The following is a 21,122-nucleotide window of genomic DNA, read 5'->3' on the forward strand; positions in this document are numbered from 1 at the left end:
TATCTTTTAAATCTTAACTCTTTTCAAGTTATTTCACCTAGGAATCACACCTCGTTTTAAGCTTGCTTATTGTCAACGTTCCCTTTTCTACTTTTATCTTAGCAAGAAGACTTGAATAATACCAGAGAACTACGACTCATTCGTCTCCCCTTCCGATTGCCTGACAAACGCCTGACAAACGCTGTTCTCACCCTGCTAGGCAAAACCAGATAATAACTCAATGTTTACCGTCCCTTGGAAAGGTTGAGCGAGTATCTGACCTCTCTTTCTGCTCAATCTGCTTCCACATAACGAGCGTTATAGGGCTCGAGCAGTGGCACCTTGGAGATTTTAATTTCTTTCCTCTCAAAACACTATAGCTCCCAGATACCTCGGCTCTCAGGAAAATGAGGTGAATCCTCAAAACCCCAGCCACCACTCACCATAAACTTCCTTTTCTCATGCTCTCTGTTCAAATGATACAACTTATCTTGTACTTAAAGTGAAAGTGAATGCAGGCAGACTTGTTTGATAGATTTGGTGACCTTGATTGGTTGGGGTGGATAAAGAAGTGAACCTGGTGTCTCAAGAAGTAGAATCAGGATGGGGATGAGGAAAAGAGAAATTGAGCATGGACCACAATCACAGGTTAGAGAAATACGTGTCATGAATGAAATCATTTTAAAAAGTTGACTTCCAGCAGGCATTATTTTTCAAAATTGCAGACAAATTAAAAATGAATTTAGTATTGGAGGAACAATCACAGCACACAAGAGGTACAATCTACTTTAGAGGAATAGCATATTTGGCTAAGGCCTTTGTGTGATGATGCTATCCTTTTGCCATTTATATGAGTTATATTTTATTCAATTTGGTTGATCAACATTTTTTGCAGCTCTTCAATTTATGGCTATTCATGCGACTATACTGTTTTTATTATTCTTGTTATTTAGCAAATTTCTTTTTGAATACACTGATGTGAATGCATAGTTCACAAGTCAGCACATCATAATGCAGTGAAACGAATCGTCCCGAAGGCGATGTGATCCTAGGGACCCGGAGGAGTTAGACAGGAAGATTCTGAATAGAAGTAAATAATCTTTAGCAAGCGCCATCTTTAATCTGAGTTTAATTTTTCCTTTCATTGAAATGATTTAAAAAAGATAATGCAGTTGCTCCAGGTGAGGCTCCAACTCACAACCTCGGCATGGCTCAGTGCAAGTACTGCTGTATAAGTACCGCGCGCTAACCGATTGCGCCACTGGAGCTCACACATACACCATGAGTCCAACTGCGCCACCTAGAGGTGACTTAGTAGACGACAGGATCGTCATCAACATACCGTATGCAAGATCAGCTCACATGCAAACATGTTACCCTGATTACTACAATTACAGTGGAACCGGAAAAGATTCTATAATTGTCCTGTAACATAAAATTCAGTCTTTTGAAAACCACATTCAATTATATCTCGTCAGTTCCGACAAAGTCTAGAGGAATCTAATTGTTATGTCTCATAAGCACAAAGGAGGAATTTAGCCAGAAAATGATATGTTGGACCCAAGTTGGGGGAAGGTGGGTAGTTGGATATCTTACTTCAACTGTTTTAATTTTAGCTACAGACTAGTGTCAACAGAGTACCTCGTGTGTACAAATGCTTTAAATCATGTTACAGGGTGGATGAAGTGGGTGAGTGGTTAAGGTGGCGGACTGCCCATACAGTGTGCTCTGCATGTGTGGATACAAATCCCACCATCGTCAAAGTCCGATCATGTTGGTTTTTGAAGGTCAGCACTGCTCCCAGTATAATTACGCTCTCTTTCGAGACACATCCAGAAATCGTTAGATGATCCCATCTGGCTAATCCATTGTAGCAAATACATTAAATAAAATAGAGGGTGTTGTGTTTATTAGAAAGTTAGTCTTTCATGGAGAGCCCAGAAGAATGTCTTTCCTTCAAGCATGGCCTTCTACTTAGTTTGGATATCTGGAAGGAATAGAAAGCAGCTCTTACTACTAAAGTGTCAGCTGTTTGAAGAGCCATTTATTTATGTCTGCCCTGCACTGACATATCCCTTCTGATGAGCAGTTTCCTGTAAATGTCTCAGATTGCAGAGATACTAACTACTGATATCCATATCCTGAGTAATGTGAGTACTTTAATATTCTCCTAAGAATATAGAGTTTTGCCACCTTCCAAGAAAAGTGCCTTAAGAATGTAGTTTAATTTGTGCCTATATGTTGACATTCATAAGTACATAGGCTTCCACTCATACTCTGAAAGTCACAGCTGGCCACATTCTGCCTTAAGACTACATATGGCACTCTGAGATCGGAAACCGTCTGGCTTTGTAGCTCAGTGGCAAAGCACTAATTTTTTGGAACCAGGGGACACGAGTTCAATCCTCATCAGGGTCTTCTGTTTATCTTTTAAATCTTAACTCTTTTCAACTTATTTCACCTAGGAATCACACCTCGTTTTAAGCTTGCTTATTGTCAACGTTCCCTTTTCTACTTTTATCTTAGCAAGAAGACTTGAATAATACCAGAGAACTACGACTCATTCGTCTCCCCTTCCGATTGCTTGACAAACGCCTGACAAACGCTGTTCTCACCCTGCTAGGCAAAACCAGATAATAACTCAATGTTTACCGTCCCTTGGAAAGGTTGAGCGAGTATCTGACCTCTCTTTCTGCTCAATCTGCTTCCACATAACGAGCGTTATAGGGCTCGAGCAGTGGCACCTTGGAGATTTTAATTTATTTCCTCTCAAAACACTATAGCTCCCAGATACCTCGGCTCTCAGGAAAATGAGGTGAATCCTCAAAACCCCAGCCACCACTCACCATAAACATCCTTTTCTCATGCTCTCTGTTCAAATGATACAACTTATCTTGTACTTAAAGTGAAAGTGAATGCAGGCAGACTTGTTTGATATATTTGGTGACCTTGATTGGTTGGGGTGGATAAAGAAGTGAACCTGGTGTCTCAAGAAGTAGAATCAGGATGGGGATGAGGAAAAGAGAAATTGAGCATGGACCACAATCACAGGTTAGAGAAATACGTGTCATGAATGAAATCATTTTTAAAAGTTGACTTCTAGCAGGCATTATTTTTCAAAATTGCAGACAAATTAAAAATGAATTTTGTATTGGAGGAACAATCACAGCACACAAGAGGTACAATCTACTTTAGAGGAATAGCATATTTGGCTAAGGCCTTTGTGTGATGATGCTATCCTTTTGCCATTTATATGAGTTATATTTTATTCAATTTGGTTGATCAACATTTTTTGCAGCTCTTCAATTTATGGCTATTCATACGACTATACTGTTTTTATTATTCTTGTTATTTAGCAAATTTATTTTTGAATACACTGATGTGAATGCATAGTTCACAAGTCAGCACATCATAATGCAGTGAAACGAATCGTCCCGAAGGTGATGTGATCCTAGGGACCCGGAGGAGTTAGACAGGAAGATTCTGAATAGAAGTAAATAATCTTTAGCAAGCGCCATCTTTAATCTGAGTTTAATTTTTCCTTTCATTGAAATGATTTAAAAAAGTTAATGCAGTTGCTCCAGGTGAGGCTCGAAATCACAACCTCGGCATGGCTCAGTGCAAGTACTGCTGTATAAGTACCGTGCGCTAACCGATTGCGCCACTGGAGCTCACACATACACCATGAGTCCAACTGCGCCACCTAGAGGTGACTTAGTAGACGACAGGATCGTCATCAACATACCGTATGCAAGATCAGCTCACATGCAAACATGTTACCCTGATTACTACAATTACAGTGGAACCGGAAAAGATTCTATAATTGTCCTGTAACATAAAATTCAGTCTTTTGAAAACCACATTCAATTATATCTCGTCAGTTCCGACAAAGTCTAGGGGAATCTAATTGTTATGTCTCATAAGCACAAAGGAGGAATTTAGCCAGAAAATGATATGTTGGACCCAAGTTGGGGGAAGGTGGGTAGTTGGATATCTTACTTCAACTGTTTTCATTTTAGCTACAGACTAGTGTCAACAGAGTACCTCATGTGTACAAATGCTTTAAATCCTGTTACAGGGTGGATGAAGTGGGTGAGTGGTTAAGGTGGCGGACTGCCCATACAGTGTGCTCTGCATGTGTGGATACAAATCCCACCATCGTCAAAGTCCGATCATGTTGGTTTTTGAAGGACAGCACTGCTCCCAGTATAATCACGCTCTCTTTCGAGACACATCCAGAAATCGTTAGATGATCCCATCTGGCTAATCCATTGTAGCAAATACATTAAATAAAATAGAGGGTGTTGTGTTTATTAGAAAGTTAGTCTTTCATGGAGAGCCCAGAAGAATGTCTTTCCTTCAAGCATGGCCTTCAACTTAGTTTGGATATCTGGAAGGAATAGAAAGCAGCTCTTACTACTAAAGTGTCAGCTGTTTGAAGAGCCATTTATTTATGTCTGCCCTGCACTGACATATCCCTTCTGATGAGTAGTTTCCTGTAAATGTCTCAGATTGCAGAGATACTAACTACTGATATCCATATCCTGAGTAATGTGAGTTCTTTAATATTCTCCTAAGAATATAGAGTTTTGCCACCTTCCACGAAAAGTGCCTTAAGAATGTAGTTTAATGTGTGCCTATATGTTGACATTCATAAGTACATAGGTTTCCACTCATACTCTGAAACTCACAGCTGGCCACATTCTGCCTTAAGACTACATATGGCACTCTGAGATATGGAAATCCTCCGGCTTTGTAGCTCAGTGGCAAAGCACGGATTTTTTGGAACCAGGGGACACGAGTTCAATCCTCATCAGGATCTTCTGTTTATCTTTTAAATCTTAACTCTTTTCAAGTTATTTCACCTAGGAATCACACCTCGTTTTAAGCTTGCTTATTGTCAACGTTCCCTTTTCTACTTTTATCTTAGCAAGAAGACTTGAATAATACCAGAGAACTACGACTCATTCGTCTCCCCTTCCGATTGCCTGACAAACGCCTGACAAACGCTGTTCTCACCCTGCTAGGCAAAACCAGATAATAACTCAATGTTTACCGTCCCTTGGAAAGGTTGAGCGAGTATCTGACCTCTCTTTCTGCTCAATCTGCTTCCACATAACGAGCGTTATAGGGCTCGAGCAGTGGCACCTTGGAGATTTTAATTTCTTTCCTCTCAAAACACTATAGCTCCCAGATACCTCGGCTCTCAGGAAAATGAGGTGAATCCTCAAAACCCCAGCCACCACTCACCATAAACTTCCTTTTCTCATGCTCTCTGTTCAAATGATACAACTTATCTTGTACTTAAAGTGAAAGTGAATGCAGGCAGACTTGTTTGATAGATTTGGTGACCTTGATTGGTTGGGGTGGATAAAGAAGTGAACCTGGTGTCTCAAGAAGTAGAATCAGGATGGGGATGAGGAAAAGAGAAATTGAGCATGGACCACAATCACAGGTTAGAGAAATACGTGTCATGAATGAAATCATTTTAAAAAGTTGACTTCTAGCAGGCATTATTTTTCAAAATTGCAGACAAATTAAAAATGAATTTTGTATTGGAGGAACAATCACAGCACACAAGAGGTACAATCTACTTTAGAGGAATAGCATATTTGGCTAAGGCCTTTGTGTGATGATGCTATCCTTTTGCCATTTATATGAGTTATATTTTATTCAATTTGGTTGATCAACATTTTTTGCAGCTCTTCAATTTATGGCTATTCATGCGACTATACTGTTTTTATTATTCTTGTTATTTAGCAAATTTCTTTTTTAATACACTGATGTGAATGCATAGTTCACAAGTCAGCACATCATAATGCAGTGAAACGAATCGTCCCGAAGGCGATGTGATCCTAGGGACCCGGAGGAGTTAGACAGGAAGATTCTGAATAGAAGTAAATAATCTTTAGCAAGCGCCATCTTTAATCTGAGTTTAATTTTTCCTTTCATTGAAATGATTTAAAAAAGATAATGCAGTTGCTCCAGGTGAGGCTCGAACTCACAACCTCGGCATGGCTCAGTGCAAGTACTGCTGTATAAGTACCGCGCGCTAACCGATTGCGCCACTGGAGCTCACACATACACCATGAGTCCAACTGCGCCACCTAGAGGTGACTTAGTAGACGACAGGATCGTCATCAACATACCGTATGCAAGATCAGCTCACATGCAAACATGTTACCCTGATTACTACAATTACAGTGGAACCGGAAAAGATTCTATAATTGTCCTGTAACATAAAATTCAGTCTTTTGAAAACCACATTCAATTATATCTCGTCAGTTCCGACAAAGTCTAGGGGAATCTAATTGTTATGTCTCATAAGCACAAAGGAGGAATTTAGCCTGAAAATGATATGTTGGACCCAAGTTGGGGGAAGGTGGGTAGTTGGATATCTTATTTCAACTGTTTTCATTTTAGCTACAGACTAGTGTCAACAGAGTACCTCGTGTGTACAAATGCTTTAAATCCTGTTACAGGGTGGATGAAGTGGGTGAGTGGTTAAGGTGGCGGACTGCCCATACAGTGTGCTCTGCATGTGTGGATACAAATCCCACCATCGTCAAAGTCCGATCATGTTGGTTTTTGAAGGTCAGCACTGCTCCCAGTATAATTACGCTCTCTTTCGAGACACATCCAGAAATCGTTAGATGATCCCATCTGGCTAATCCATTGTAGCAAATACATTAAATAAAATAGAGGGTGTTGTGTTTATTAGAAAGTTAGTCTTTCATGGAGAGCCCAGAAGAATGTCTTTCCTTCAAGCATGGCCTTCTACTTAGTTTGGATATCTGGAAGGAATAGAAAGCAGCTCTTACTACTAAAGTGTCAGCTGTTTGAAGAGCCATTTATTTATGTCTGCCCTGCACTGACATATCCCTTCTGATGTGCAGTTTCCTGTAAATGTCTCAGATTGCAGAGATACTAACTACTGATATCCATATCCTGAGTAATGTGAGTACTTTAATATTCTCCTAAGAATATAGAGTTTTGCCACCTTACAAGAAAAGTGCCTTAAGAATGTAGTTTAATTTGTGCCTATATGTTGACATTCATAAGTACATAGGCTTCCACTCATACTCTGAAAGTCACAGCTGGCCACATTCTGCCTTAAGACTACATATGGCACTCTGAGATCGGAAACCGTCTGGCTTTGTAGCTCAGTGGCAAAGCACTAATTTTTTGGAACCAGGGGACACGAGTTCAATCCTCATCAGGGTCTTCTGTTTATCTTTTAAATCTTAACTCTTTTCAACTTATTTCACCTAGGAATCACACCTCGTTTTAAGCTTGCTTATTGTCAACGTTCCCTTTTCTACTTTTATCTTAGCAAGAAGACTTGAATAATACCAGAGAACTACGACTCATTCGTCTCCCCTTCCGATTGCCTGACAAACGCCTGACAAACGCTGTTCTCACCCTGCTAGGCAAAACCAGATAATAACTCAATGTTTACCGTCCCTTGGAAAGGTTGAGCGAGTATCTGACCTCTCTTTCTGCTCAATCTGCTTCCACATAACGAGCGTTATAGGGCTCGAGCAGTGGCACCTTGGAGATTTTAATTTATTTCCTCTCAAAACACTATAGCTCCCAGATACCTCGGCTCTCAGGAAAATGAGGTGAATCCTCAAAACCCCAGCCACCACTCACCATAAACATCCTTTTCTCATGCTCTCTGTTCAAATGATACAACTTATCTTGTACTTAAAGTGAAAGTGAATGCAGGCAGACTTGTTTGATAGATTTGGTGACCTTGATTGGTTGGGGTGGATAAAGAAGTGAACCTGGTGTCTCAAGAAGTAGAATCAGGATGGGGATGAGGAAAAGAGAAATTGAGCATGGACCACAATCACAGGTTAGAGAAATACGTGTCATGAATGAAATCATTTTAAAAAGTTGACTTCTAGCAGGCATTATTTTTCAAAATTGCAGACAAATTAAAAATGAATTTTGTATTGGAGGAACAATCACAGCACACAAGAGGTACAATCTACTTTAGAGGAATAGCATATTTGGCTAAGGCCTTTGTGTGATGATGCTATCCTTTTGCCATTTATATGAGTTATATTTTATTCAATTTGGTTGATCAACATTTTTTTGCAGCTCTTCAATTTATGGCTATTCATGCGACTATACTGTTTTTATTATTCTTGTTATTTAGCAAATTTCTTTTTGAATACACTGATGTGAATGCATAGTTCACAAGTCAGCACATCATAATGCAGTGAAACGAATCGTCCCGAAGGTGATGTGATCCTAGGGACCCGGAGGAGTTAGACAGGAAGATTCTGAATAGAAGTAAATAATCTTTAGCAAGCGCCATCTTTAATCTGAGTTTAATTTTTCCTTTCATTGAAATGATTTAAAAAGGTTAATGCAGTTGCTCCAGGAGAGGCTCGAACTCACAACCTCGGCATGGCTCAGTGCAAGTACTGCTGTATAAGTACGGCGCGCTAACCGATTGCGCCACTGGAGCTCACACATACACCATGAGTCCAACTGCGCCACCTAGAGGTGACTTAGTAGACGACAGGATCGTCATCAACATACCGTATGCAAGATCAGCTCACATGCAAACATGTTACCCTGATTACTACAATTACAGTGGAACCGGAAAAGATTCTATAATTGTCCTGTAACATAAAATTCAGTCTTTTGAAAACCACATTCAATTATATCTCGTCAGTTCCGACAAAGTCTAGAGGAATCTAATTGTTATGTCTCATAAGCACAAAGGAGGAATTTAGCCAGAAAATGATATGTTGGACCCAAGTTGGGGGAAGGTGGGTAGTTGGATATCTTACTTCAACTGTTTTAATTTTAGCTACAGACTAGTGTCAACAGAGTACCTCATGTGTACAAATGCTTTAAATCCTGTTACAGGGTGGATGAAGTGGGTGAGTGGTTAAGGTGGCGGACTGCCCATACAGTGTGCTCTGCATGTGTGGATACAAATCCCACCATCGTCAAAGTCCGATCATGTTGGTTTTTGAAGGTCAGCACTGCTCCCAGTATAATCACGCTCTCTTTCGAGACACATCCAGAAATCGTTAGATGATCCCATCTGGCTAATCCATTGTAGCAAATACATTAAATAAAATAGAGGGTGTTGTGTTTATTAGAAAGTTAGTCTTTCATGGAGAGCCCAGAAGAATGTCTTTCCTTCAAGCATGGCCTTCTACTTAGTTTGGATATCTGGAAGGAATAGAAAGCAGCTCTTACTACTAAAGTGTCAGCTGTTTGAAGAGCCATTTATTTATGTCTGCCCTGCACTGACATATCCCTTCTGATGAGTAGTTTCCTGTAAATGTCTCAGATTGCAGAGATACTAACTACTGATATCCATATCCTGAGTAATGTGAGTTCTTTAATATTCTCCTAAGAATATAGAGTTTTGCCACCTTCCACGAAAAGTGCCTTAAGAATGTAGTTTAATGTGTGCCTATATGTTGACATTCATAAGTACATAGGTTTCCACTCATACTCTGAAACTCACAGCTGGCCGCATTCTGCCTTAAGACTACATATGGCACTCTGAGATATGGAAATCCTCCGGCTTTGTAGCTCAGTGTCAAAGCACGGATTTTTTGGAACCAGGGGACACGAGTTCAATCCTCATCAGGATCTTCTGTTTATCTTTTAAATCTTAACTCTTTTCAAGTTATTTCACCTAGGAATCACACCTCGTTTTAAGCTTGCTTATTGTCAACGTTCCCTTTTCTGCTTTTATCTTAGCAAGAAGACTTGAATAATACCAGAGAACTACGACTCATTCGTCTCCCCTTCCGATTGCCTGACAAACGCCTGACAAACGCTGTTCTCACCCTGCTAGGCAAAACCAGATAATAACTCAATGTTTACCGTCCCTTGGAAAGGTTGAGCGATTATCTGACCTCTCTTTCTGCTCAATCTGCTTCCACATAACGAGCGTTATAGGGCTCGAGCAGTGGCACCTTGGAGATTTTAATTTCTTTCCTCTCAAAACACTATAGCTCCCAGATACCTCGGCTCTCAGGAAAATGAGGTGAATCCTCAAAACCCCAGCCACCACTCACCATAAACTTCCTTTTCTCATGCTCTCTGTTCAAATGATACAACTTATCTTGTACTTAAAGTGAAAGTGAATGCAGGCAGACTTGTTTGATAGATTTGGTGACCTTGATTGGTTGGGGTGAATAAAGAAGTGAACCTGGTGTCTCAAGAAGTAGAATCAGGATGGGGATGAGGAAAAGAGAAATTGAGCATGGACCACAATCACAGGTTAGAGAAATACGTGTCATGAATGAAATCATTTTAAAAAGTTGACTTCTAGCAGGCATTATTTTTCAAAATTGCAGACAAATTAAAAATGAATTTTGTATTGGAGGAACAATCACAGCACACAAGAGGTACAATCTACTTTAGAGGAATAGCATATTTGGCTAAGGCCTTTGTGTGATGATGCTATCCTTTTGCCATTTATATGAGTTATATTTTATTCAATTTGGTTGATCAACATTTTTTGCAGCTCTTCAATTTATGGCTATTCATGCGACTATACTGTTTTTATTATTCTTGTTATTTAGCAAATTTCTTTTTGAATACACTGATGTGAATGCATAGTTCACAAGTCAGCACATCATAATGCAGTGAAACGAATCGTCCCGAAGGCGATGTGATCCTAGGGACCCGGAGGAGTTAGACAGGAAGATTCTGAATAGAAGTAAATAATCTTTAGCAAGCGCCATCTTTAATCTGAGTTTAATTTTTCCTTTCATTGAAATGATTTAAAAAAGATAATGCAGTTGCTCCAGGTGAGGCTCGAACTCACAACCTCGGCATGGCTCAGTGCAAGTACTGCTGTATAAGTACCGCGCGCTAACCGATTGCGCCACTGGAGCTCACACATACACCATGAGCCCAACTGCGCCACCTAGAGGTGACTTAGTAGACGACAGGATCGTCATCAACATACCGTATGCAAGATCAGCTCACATGCAAACATGTTACCCTGATTACTACAATTAAAGTGGAACCGGAAAAGATTCTATAATTGTCCTGTAACATAAAATTCAGTCTTTTGAAAACCACATTCAATTATATCTCGTCAGTTCCGACAAAGTCTAGGGGAATCTAATTGTTATGTCTCATAAGCACAAAGGAGGAATTTAGCCAGAAAATTATATGTTGGACCCAAGTTGGGGGAAGGTGGGTAGTTGGATATCTTACTTCAACTGTTTTCATTTTAGCTACAGACTAGTGTCAACAGAGTACCTCGTGTGTACAAATGCTTTAAATCATGTTACAAGGTGGATGAAGTGGGTGAGTGGTTAAGGTGGCGGACTGCCCATACAGTGTGCTCTGCATGTGTGGATACAAATCCCACCATCGTCAAAGTCCGATCATGTTGGTTTTTGAAGGTCAGCACTGCTCCCAGTATAATTACGCTCTCTTTCGAGACACATCCAGAAATCGTTAGATGATCCCATCTGGCTAATCCATTGTAGCAAATACATTAAATAAAATAGAGGGTGTTGTGTTTATTAGAAAGTTAGTCTTTCATGGAGAGCCCAGAAGAATGTCTTTCCTTCAAGCATGGCCTTCTACTTAGTTTGGATATCTGGAAGGAATAGAAAGCAGCTCTTACTACTAAAGTGTCAGCTGTTTGAAGAGCCATTTATTTATGTCTGCCCTGCACTGACATATCCCTTCTGATGAGCAGTTTCCTGTAAATGTCTCAGATTGCAGAGATACTAACTACTGATATCCATATCCTGAGTAATGTGAGTACTTTAATATTCTCCTAAGAATATAGAGTTTTGCCACCTTCCAAGAAAAGTGCCTTAAGAATGTAGTTTAATTTGTGCCTATATGTTGACATTCATAAGTACATAGGCTTCCACTCATACTCTGAAAGTCACAGCTGGCCACATTCTGCCTTAAGACTACATATGGCACTCTGAGATCGGAAACCGTCTGGCTTTGTAGCTCAGTGGCAAAGCACTAATTTTTTGGAACCAGGGGACACGAGTTCAATCCTCATCAGGGTCTTCTGTTTATCTTTTAAATCTTAACTCTTTTCAACTTATTTCACCTAGGAATCACACCTCGTTTTAAGCTTGCTTATTGTCAACGTTCCCTTTTCTACTTTTATCTTAGCAAGAAGACTTGAATAATACCAGAGAACTACGACTCATTCGTCTCCCCTTCCGATTGCCTGACAAACGCCTGACAAACGCTGTTCTCACCCTGCTAGGCAAAACCAGATAATAACTCAATGTTTACCGTCCCTTGGAAAGGTTGAGCGAGTATCTGACCTCTCTTTCTGCTCAATCTGCTTCCACATAACGAGCGTTATAGGGCTCGAGCAGTGGCACCTTGGAGATTTTAATTTATTTCCTCTCAAAACACTATAGCTCCCAGATACCTCGGCTCTCAGGAAAATGAGGTGAATCCTCAAAACCCCAGCCACCACTCACCATAAACATCCTTTTCTCATGCTCTCTGTTCAAATGATACAACTTATCTTGTACTTAAAGTGAAAGTGAATGCAGGCAGACTTGTTTGATATATTTGGTGACCTTGATTGGTTGGGGTGGATAAAGAAGTGAACCTGGTGTCTCAAGAAGTAGAATCGGGATGGGGATGAGGAAAAGAGAAATTGAGCATGGACCACAATCACAGGTTAGAGAAATACGTGTCATGAATGAAATCATTTTTAAAAGTTGACTTCTAGCAGGCATTATTTTTCAAAATTGCAGACAAATTAAAAATGAATTTTGTATTGGAGGAACAATCACAGCACACAAGAGGTACAATCTACTTTAGAGGAATAGCATATTTGGCTAAGGCCTTTGTGTGATGATGCTATCCTTTTGCCATTTATATGAGTTATATTTTATTCAATTTGGTTGATCAACATTTTTTGCAGCTCTTCAATTTATGGCTATTCATACGACTATACTGTTTTTATTATTCTTGTTATTTAGCAAATTTATTTTTGAATACACTGATGTGAATGCATAGTTCACAAGTCAGCACATCATAATGCAGTGAAACGAATCGTCCCGAAGGTGATGTGATCCTAGGGACCCGGAGGAGTTAGACAGGAAGATTCTGAATAGAAGTAAATAATCTTTAGCAAGCGCCATCTTTAATCTGAGTTTAATTTTTCCTTTCATTGAAATGATTTAAAAAAGTTAAAGCAGTTGCTCCAGGTGAGGCTCGAAATCACACCCTCGGCATGGCTCAGTGCAAGTACTGCTGTATAAGTACCGTGCGCTAACCGATTGCGCCACTGGAGCTCACACATACACCATGAGTCCAACTGCGCCACCTAGAGGTGACTTAGTAGACGACAGGATCGTCATCAACATACCGTATGCAAGATCAGCTCACATGCAAACATGTTACCCTGATTACTACAATTACAGTGGAACCGGAAAAGATTCTATAATTGTCCTGTAACATAAAATTCAGTCTTTTGAAAACCACATTCAATTATATCTCGTCAGTTCCGACAAAGTCTAGGGGAATCTAATTGTTATGTCTCATAAGCACAAAGGAGGAATTTAGCCAGAAAATGATATGTTGGACCCAAGTTGGGGGAAGGTGGGTAGTTGGATATCTTACTTCAACTGTTTTCATTTTAGCTACAGACTAGTGTCAACAGAGTACCTCATGTGTACAAATGCTTTAAATCCTGTTACAGGGTGGATGAAGTGGGTGAGTGGTTAAGGTGGCGGACTGCCCATACAGTGTGCTCTGCATGTGTGGATACAAATCCCACCATCGTCAAAGTCCGATCATGTTGGTTTTTGAAGGACAGCACTGCTCCCAGTATAATCACGCTCTCTTTCGAGACACATCCAGAAATCGTTAGATGATCCCATCTGGCTAATCCATTGTAGCAAATACATTAAATAAAATAGAGGGTGTTGTGTTTATTAGAAAGTTAGTCTTTCATGGAGAGCCCAGAAGAATGTCTTTCCTTCAAGCATGGCCTTCTACTTAGTTTGGATATCTGGAAGGAATAGAAAGCAGCTCTTACTACTAAAGTGTCAGCTGTTTGAAGAGCCATTTATTTATGTCTGCCCTGCACTGACATATCCCTTCTGATGAGTAGTTTCCTGTAAATGTCTCAGATTGCAGAGATACTAACTACTGATATCCATATCCTGAGTAATGTGAGTTCTTTAATATTCTCCTAAGAATATAGAGTTTTGCCACCTTCCACGAAAAGTGCCTTAAGAATGTAGTTTAATGTGTGCCTATATGTTGACATTCATAAGTACATAGGTTTCCACTCATACTCTGAAACTCACAGCTGGCCACATTCTGCCTTAAGACTACATATGGCACTCTGAGATATGGAAATCCTCCGGCTTTGTAGCTCAGTGGCAAAGCACGGATTTTTTGGAACCAGGGGACACGAGTTCAATCCTCATCAGGATCTTCTGTTTATCTTTTAAATCTTAACTCTTTTCAAGTTATTTCACCTAGGAATCACACCTCGTTTTAAGCTTGCTTATTGTCAACGTTCCCTTTTCTGCTTTTATCTTAGCAAGAAGACTTGAATAATACCAGAGAACTACGACTCATTCGTCTCCCCTTCCGATTGCCTGACAAACGCCTGACAAACGCTGTTCTCACCCTGCTAGGCAAAACCAGATAATAACTCAATGTTTACCGTCCCTTGGAAAGGTTGAGCGAGTATCTGACCTCTCTTTCTGCTCAATCTGCTTCCACATAACGAGCGTTATAGGGCTCGAGCAGTGGCACCTTGGAGATTTTAATTTCTTTCCTCTCAAAACACTATAGCTCCCAGATACCTCGGCTCTCAGGAAAATGAGGTGAATCCTCAAAACCCCAGCCACCACTCACCATAAACTTCCTTTTCTCATGCTCTCTGTTCAAATGATACAACTTATCTTGTACTTAAAGTGAAAGTGAATGCAGGCAGACTTGTTTGATAGATTTGGTGACCTTGATTGGTTGGGGTGAATAAAGAAGTGAACCTGGTGTCTCAAGAAGTAGAATCAGGATGGGGATGAGGAAAAGAGAAATTGAGCATGGACCACAATCACAGGTTAGAGAAATACGTGTCATGAATGAAATCATTTTAAAAAGTTGACTTCTAGCAGGCATTATTTTTCAAAATTGCAGACAAATTAAAAATGAATTTTGTATTGGAGGAACAATCACAGCACACAAGAGGTACAATCTACTTTAGAGGAATAGCATATTTGGCTAAGGCCTTTGTGTGATGATGCTATCCTTTTGCCATTTATATGAGTTATATTTTATTCAATTTGGTTGATCAACATTTTTTGCAGCTCTTCAATTTATGGCTATTCATGCGACTATACTGTTTTTATTATTCTTGTTATTTAGCAAATTTCTTTTTGAATACACTGATGTGAATGCATAGTTCACAAGTCAGCACATCATAATGCAGTGAAACGAATCGTCCCGAAGGCGATGTGATCCTAGGGACCCGGAGGAGTTAGACAGGAAGATTCTGAATAGAAGTAAATAATCTTTAGCAAGCGCCATCTTTAATCTGAGTTTAATTTTTCCTTTCATTGAAATGATTTAAAAAAGATAATGCAGTTGCTCCAGGTGAGGCTCGAACTCACAACCTCGGCATGGCTCAGTGCAAGTACTGCTGTATAAGTACCGCGCGCTAACCGATTGCGCCACTGGAGCTCACACATACACCATGAGTCCAACTGCGCCACCTAGAGGTGACTTAGTAGACGACAGGATCGTCATCAACATACCGTATGCAAGATCAGCTCACATGCAAACATGTTACCCTGATTACTACAATTACAGTGGAACCGGAAAAGATTCTATAATTGTCCTGTAACATAAAATTCAGTCTTTTGAAAACCACATTCAATTATATCTCGTCAGTTCCGACAAAGTCTAGGGGAATCTAATTGTTATGTCTCATAAGCACAAAGGAGGAATTTAGCCAGAAAATGATATGTTGGACCCAAGTTGGGGGAAGGTGGGTAGTTGGATATCTTACTTCAACTGTTTTCATTTTAGCTACAGACTAGTGTCAACAGAGTACCTCGTGTGTACAAATGCTTTAAATCCTGTTACAGGGTGGATGAAGTGGGTGAGTGGTTAAGGTGGCGGACTGCCCATACAGTGTGCTCTGCATGTGTGGATACAAATCCCACCATCGTCAAAGTCCGATCATGTTGGTTTTTGAAGGTCAGCACTGCTCCCAGTATAATTACGCTCTCTTTCGAGACACATCCAGAAATCGTTAGATGATCCCATCTGGCTAATCCATTGTAGCAAATACATTAAATAAAATAGAGGGTGTTGTGTTTATTAGAAAATTAGTCTTTCATGGAGAGCCCAGAAGAATGTCTTTCCTTCAAGCATGGCCTTCTACTTAGTTTGGATATCTGGAAGGAATAGAAAGCAGCTCTTACTACTAAAGTGTCAGCTGTTTGAAGAGCCATTTATTTATGTCTGCCCTGCACTGACATATCCCTTCTGATGAGTAGTTTCCTGTAAATGTCTCAGATTGCAGAGATACTAACTACTGATATCCATATCCTGAGTAATGTGAGTTCTTTAATATTCTCCTAAGAATATAGAGTTTTGCCACCTTCCACGAAAAGTGCCTTAAGAATGTAGTTTAATGTGTGCCTATATGTTGACGTTCATAAGTACATAGGTTTCCACTCATACTCTGAAACTCACAGCTGGCCGCATTCTGCCTTAAGACTACATATGGCACTCTGAGATATGGAAATCCTCCGGCTTTGTAGCTCAGTGGCAAAGCACGGATTTTTTGGAACCAGGGGACACGAGTTCAATCCTCATCAGGATCTTCTGTTTATCTTTTAAATCTTAACTCTTTTCAAGTTATTTCACCTAGGAATCACACCTCGTTTTAAGCTTGCTTATTGTCAACGTTCCCTTTTCTGCTTTTATCTTAGCAAGAAGACTTGAATAATACCAGAGAACTACGACTCATTCGTCTCCCCTTCCGATTGCCTGACAAACGCCTGACAAACGCTGTTCTCACCCTGCTAGGCAAAACCAGATAATAACTCAATGTTTACCGTCCCTTGGAAAGGTTGAGCGAGTATCTGACCTCTCTTTCTGCTCAATCTGCTTCCACATAACGAGCGTTATAGGGCTCGAGCAGTGGCACCTTGGAGATTTTAATTTCTTTCCTCTCAAAACACTATAGCTCCCAGATACCTCGGCTCTCAGGAAAATGAGGTGAATCCTCAAAACCCCAGCCACCACTCACCATAAACTTCCTTTTCTCATGCTCTCTGTTCAAATGATACAACTTATCTTGTACTTAAAGTGAAAGTGAATGCAGGCAGACTTGTTTGATAGATTTGGTGACCTTGATTGGTTGGGGTGGATAAAGAAGTGAACCTGGTGTCTCAAGAAGTAGAATCAGGATGGGGATGAGGAAAAGAGAAATTGAGCATGGACCACAATCACAGGTTAGAGAAATACGTGTCATGAATGAAATCATTTTAAAAAGTTGACTTCTAGCAGGCATTATTTTTCAAAATTGCAGACAAATTAAAAATGAATTTAGTATTGGAGGAACAATCACAGCACACAAGAGGTACAATCTACTTTAGAGGAATAGCATATTTGGCTAAGGCCTTTGTGTGATGATGCTATCCTTTTGCCATTTATATGAGTTATATTTTATTCAATTTGGTTGATCAACATTTTTTGCAGCTCTTCAATTTATGGCTATTCATGCGACTATACTGTTTTTATTATTCTTGTTATTTAGCAAATTTCTTTTTGAATACACTGATGTGAATGCATAGTTCACAAGTCAGCACATCATAATGCAGTGAAACGAATCGTCCCGAAGGCGATGTGATCCTAGGGACCCGGAGGAGTTAGACAGGAAGATTCTGAATAGAAGTAAATAATCTTTAGCAAGCGCCATCTTTAATCTGAGTTTAATTTTTCCTTTCATTGAAATGATTTAAAAAAGATAATGCAGTTGCTCCAGGTGAGGCTCGAACTCACAACCTCGGCATGGCTCAGTGCAAGTACTGCTGTATAAGTACCGCGCGCTAACCGATTGCGCCACTGGAGCTCACACATACACCATGAGTCCAACTGCGCCACCTAGAGGTGACTTAGTAGACGACAGGATCGTCATCAACATACCGTATGCAAGATCAGCTCACATGCAAACATGTTACCCTGATTACTACAATTACAGTGGAACCGGAAAAGATTCTATAATTGTCCTGTAACATAAAATTCAGTCTTTTGAAAACCACATTCAATTATATCTCGTCAGTTCCGACAAAGTCTAGGGGAATCTAATTGTTATGTCTCATAAGCACAAAGGAGGAATTTAGCCAGAAAATGATATGTTGGACCCAAGTTGGGGGAAGGTGGGTAGTTGGATATCTTACTTCAACTGTTTTCATTTTAGCTACAGACTAGTGTCAACAGAGTACCTCGTGTGTACAAATGCTTTAAATCCTGTTACAGGGTGGATGAAGTGGGTGAGTGGTTAAGGTGGCGGACTGCCCATACAGTGTGCTCTGCATGTGTGGATACAAATCCCACCATCGTCAAAGTCCGATCATGTTGGTTTTTGAAGGTCAGCACTGCTCCCAGTATAATTACGCTCTCTTTCGAGACACATCCAGAAATCGTTAGATGATCCCATCTGGCTAATCCATTGTAGCAAATACATTAAATAAAATAGAGGGTGTTGTGTTTATTAGAAAGTTAGTCTTTCATGGAGAGCCCAGAAGAATGTCTTTCCTTCAAGCATGGCCTTCTACTTAGTTTGGATATCTGGAAGGAATAGAAAGCAGCTCTTACTACTAAAGTGTCAGCTGTTTGAAGAGCCATTTATTTATGTCTGCCCTGCACTGACATATCCCTTCTGATGATTAGTTTCCTGTAAATGTCTCAGATTGCAGAGATACTAACTACTGATATCCATATCCTGAGTAATGTGAGTTCTTTAATATTCTCCTAAGAATATAGAGTTTTGCCACCTTCCACGAAAAGTGCCTTAAGAATGTAGTTTAATGTGTGCCTATATGTTGACGTTCATAAGTACATAGGTTTCCACTCATACTCTGAAACTCACAGCTGGCCGCATTCTGCCTTAAGACTACATATGGCACTCTGAGATATGGAAATCCTCCGGCTTTGTAGCTCAGTGGCAAAGCACGGATTTTTTGGAACCAGGGGACACGAGTTCAATCCTCATCAGGATCTTCTGTTTATCTTTTAAATCTTAACTCTTTTCAAGTTATTTCACCTAGGAATCACACCTCGTTTTAAGCTTGCTTATTGTCAACGTTCCCTTTTCTGCTTTTATCTTAGCAAGAAGACTTGAATAATACCAGAGAACTACGACTCATTCGTCTCCCCTTCCGATTGCCTGACAAACGCCTGACAAACGCTGTTCTCACCCTGCTAGGCAAAACCAGATAATAACTCAATGTTTACCGTCCCTTGGAAAGGTTGAGCGAGTATCTGACCTCTCTTTCTGCTCAATCTGCTTCCACATAACGAGCGTTATAGGGCTCGAGCAGTGGCACCTTGGAGATTTTAATTTCTTTCCTCTCAAAACACTATAGCTCCCAGATACCTCGGCTCTCAGGAAAATGAGGTGAATCCTCAAAACCCCAGCCACCACTCACCATAAACTTCCTTTTCTCATGCTCTCTGTTCAAATGATACAACTTATCTTGTACTTAAAGTGAAAGTGAATGCAGGCAGACTTGTTTGATAGATTTGGTGACCTTGATTGGTTGGGGTGGATAAAGAAGTGAACCTGGTGTCTCAAGAAGTAGAATCAGGATGGGGATGAGGAAAAGAGAAATTGAGCATGGACCACAATCACAGGTTAGAGAAATACGTGTCATGAATGAAATCATTTTAAAAAGTTGACTTCTAGCAGGCATTATTTTTCAAAATTGCAGACAAATTAAAAATGAATTTTGTATTGGAGGAACAATCACAGCACACAAGAGGTACAATCTACTTTAGAGGAATAGCATATTTGGCTAAGGCCTTTGTGTGATGATGCTATCCTTTTGCCATTTATATGAGTTATATTTTATTCAATTTGGTTGATCAACATTTTTTGCAGCTCTTCAATTTATGGCTATTCATGCGACTATACTGTTTTTATTATTCTTGTTATTTAGCAAATTTCTTTTTGAATACACTGATGTGAATGCATAGTTCACAAGTCAGCACATCATAATGCAGTGAAACGAATCGTCCCGAAGGCGATGTGATCCTAGGGACCCGGAGGAGTTAGACAGGAAGATTCTGAATAGAAGTAAATAATCTTTAGCAAGCGCCATCTTTAATCTGAGTTTAATTTTTCCTTTCATTGAAATGATTTAAAAAAGATAATGCAGTTGCTCCAGGTGAGGCTCGAACTCACAACCTCGGCATGGCTCAGTGCAAGTACTGCTGTATAAGTACCGCGCGCTAACCGATTGCGCCACTGGAGCTCACACATACACCATGAGTCCAACTGCGCCACCTAGAGGTGACTTAGTAGACGACAGGATCGTCATCAACATACCGTATGCAAGATCAGCTCACATGCAAACATGTTACCCTGATTACTACAATTACAGTGGAACCGGAAAAGATTCTATAATTGTCCTGTAACATAAAATTCAGTCTTTTGAAAACCACATTCAATTATATCTCGTCAGTTCCGACAAAGTCTAGGGGAATCTAATTGTTATGTCTCATAAGCACAAAGGAGGAATTTAGCCAGAAAATGATATATTGGACCCAAGTTGGGGGAAGGTGGGTAGTTGGATATCTTACTTCAACTGTTTTCATTTTAGCTACAGACTAGTGTCAACAGAGTACCTCATGTGTACAAATGCTTTAAATCCTGTTACAGTGTGGATGAAGTGGGTGAGTGGTTAAGGTGGCGGACTGCCCATACAGTGTGCTCTGCATGTGTGGATACAAATCCCACCATCGTCAAAGTCCGATCATGTTGGTTTTTGAAGGTCAGCACTGCTCCCAATATAATCACGCTCTCTTTCGAGACACATCCAGAAATCGTTAGATGATCCCATCTGGCTAATCCATTGTAGCAAATACATTAAATAAAATAGAGGGTGTTGTGTTTATTA

At 40.1% G+C, this 21,122-nt stretch overlaps 9 non-coding genes across 9 annotated transcripts; all 9 read right to left on the reverse strand.

Moving 5' to 3' along the window:
- Nucleotides 1-1,152: 1,152 nt before the first annotated feature.
- Nucleotides 1,153-1,247, reverse strand: TRNAI-UAU (transfer RNA isoleucine (anticodon UAU)). Its single transcript has 2 exons — nucleotides 1,210-1,247; nucleotides 1,153-1,188 (listed from the first exon to the last, which is right to left on the reverse strand). It is a non-coding gene; the product is annotated as a tRNA-Ile (tRNA).
- Nucleotides 1,248-3,555: 2,308 nt separating this feature from the next.
- Nucleotides 3,556-3,650, reverse strand: TRNAI-UAU (transfer RNA isoleucine (anticodon UAU)). The gene is made up of 2 exons: nucleotides 3,613-3,650; nucleotides 3,556-3,591 (listed from the first exon to the last, which is right to left on the reverse strand). It is a non-coding gene; the product is annotated as a tRNA-Ile (tRNA).
- Nucleotides 3,651-5,959: 2,309 nt separating this feature from the next.
- TRNAI-UAU (transfer RNA isoleucine (anticodon UAU)) lies at nucleotides 5,960-6,054 on the reverse strand. The gene is made up of 2 exons: nucleotides 6,017-6,054; nucleotides 5,960-5,995 (listed from the first exon to the last, which is right to left on the reverse strand). It is a non-coding gene; the product is annotated as a tRNA-Ile (tRNA).
- Nucleotides 6,055-8,363: 2,309 nt separating this feature from the next.
- TRNAI-UAU (transfer RNA isoleucine (anticodon UAU)) lies at nucleotides 8,364-8,458 on the reverse strand. Its single transcript has 2 exons — nucleotides 8,421-8,458; nucleotides 8,364-8,399 (listed from the first exon to the last, which is right to left on the reverse strand). It is a non-coding gene; the product is annotated as a tRNA-Ile (tRNA).
- Nucleotides 8,459-10,767: 2,309 nt separating this feature from the next.
- TRNAI-UAU (transfer RNA isoleucine (anticodon UAU)) lies at nucleotides 10,768-10,862 on the reverse strand. Its single transcript has 2 exons — nucleotides 10,825-10,862; nucleotides 10,768-10,803 (listed from the first exon to the last, which is right to left on the reverse strand). It is a non-coding gene; the product is annotated as a tRNA-Ile (tRNA).
- A 2,308-nt stretch (nucleotides 10,863-13,170) lies between these two features.
- TRNAI-UAU (transfer RNA isoleucine (anticodon UAU)) lies at nucleotides 13,171-13,265 on the reverse strand. The gene is made up of 2 exons: nucleotides 13,228-13,265; nucleotides 13,171-13,206 (listed from the first exon to the last, which is right to left on the reverse strand). It is a non-coding gene; the product is annotated as a tRNA-Ile (tRNA).
- Nucleotides 13,266-15,574: 2,309 nt separating this feature from the next.
- On the reverse strand, nucleotides 15,575-15,669 carry TRNAI-UAU (transfer RNA isoleucine (anticodon UAU)). The gene is made up of 2 exons: nucleotides 15,632-15,669; nucleotides 15,575-15,610 (listed from the first exon to the last, which is right to left on the reverse strand). It is a non-coding gene; the product is annotated as a tRNA-Ile (tRNA).
- Nucleotides 15,670-17,978: 2,309 nt separating this feature from the next.
- On the reverse strand, nucleotides 17,979-18,073 carry TRNAI-UAU (transfer RNA isoleucine (anticodon UAU)). The gene is made up of 2 exons: nucleotides 18,036-18,073; nucleotides 17,979-18,014 (listed from the first exon to the last, which is right to left on the reverse strand). It is a non-coding gene; the product is annotated as a tRNA-Ile (tRNA).
- Nucleotides 18,074-20,382: 2,309 nt separating this feature from the next.
- On the reverse strand, nucleotides 20,383-20,477 carry TRNAI-UAU (transfer RNA isoleucine (anticodon UAU)). The gene is made up of 2 exons: nucleotides 20,440-20,477; nucleotides 20,383-20,418 (listed from the first exon to the last, which is right to left on the reverse strand). It is a non-coding gene; the product is annotated as a tRNA-Ile (tRNA).
- Between the last annotated feature and the right edge of the window lie 645 nt (nucleotides 20,478-21,122).

Source organism: Pleurodeles waltl, chromosome 6, assembly GCF_031143425.1.
Source record: "Pleurodeles waltl isolate 20211129_DDA chromosome 6, aPleWal1.hap1.20221129, whole genome shotgun sequence".
Classification (NCBI taxonomy): Eukaryota; Metazoa; Chordata; class Amphibia; order Caudata; family Salamandridae; genus Pleurodeles; species Pleurodeles waltl.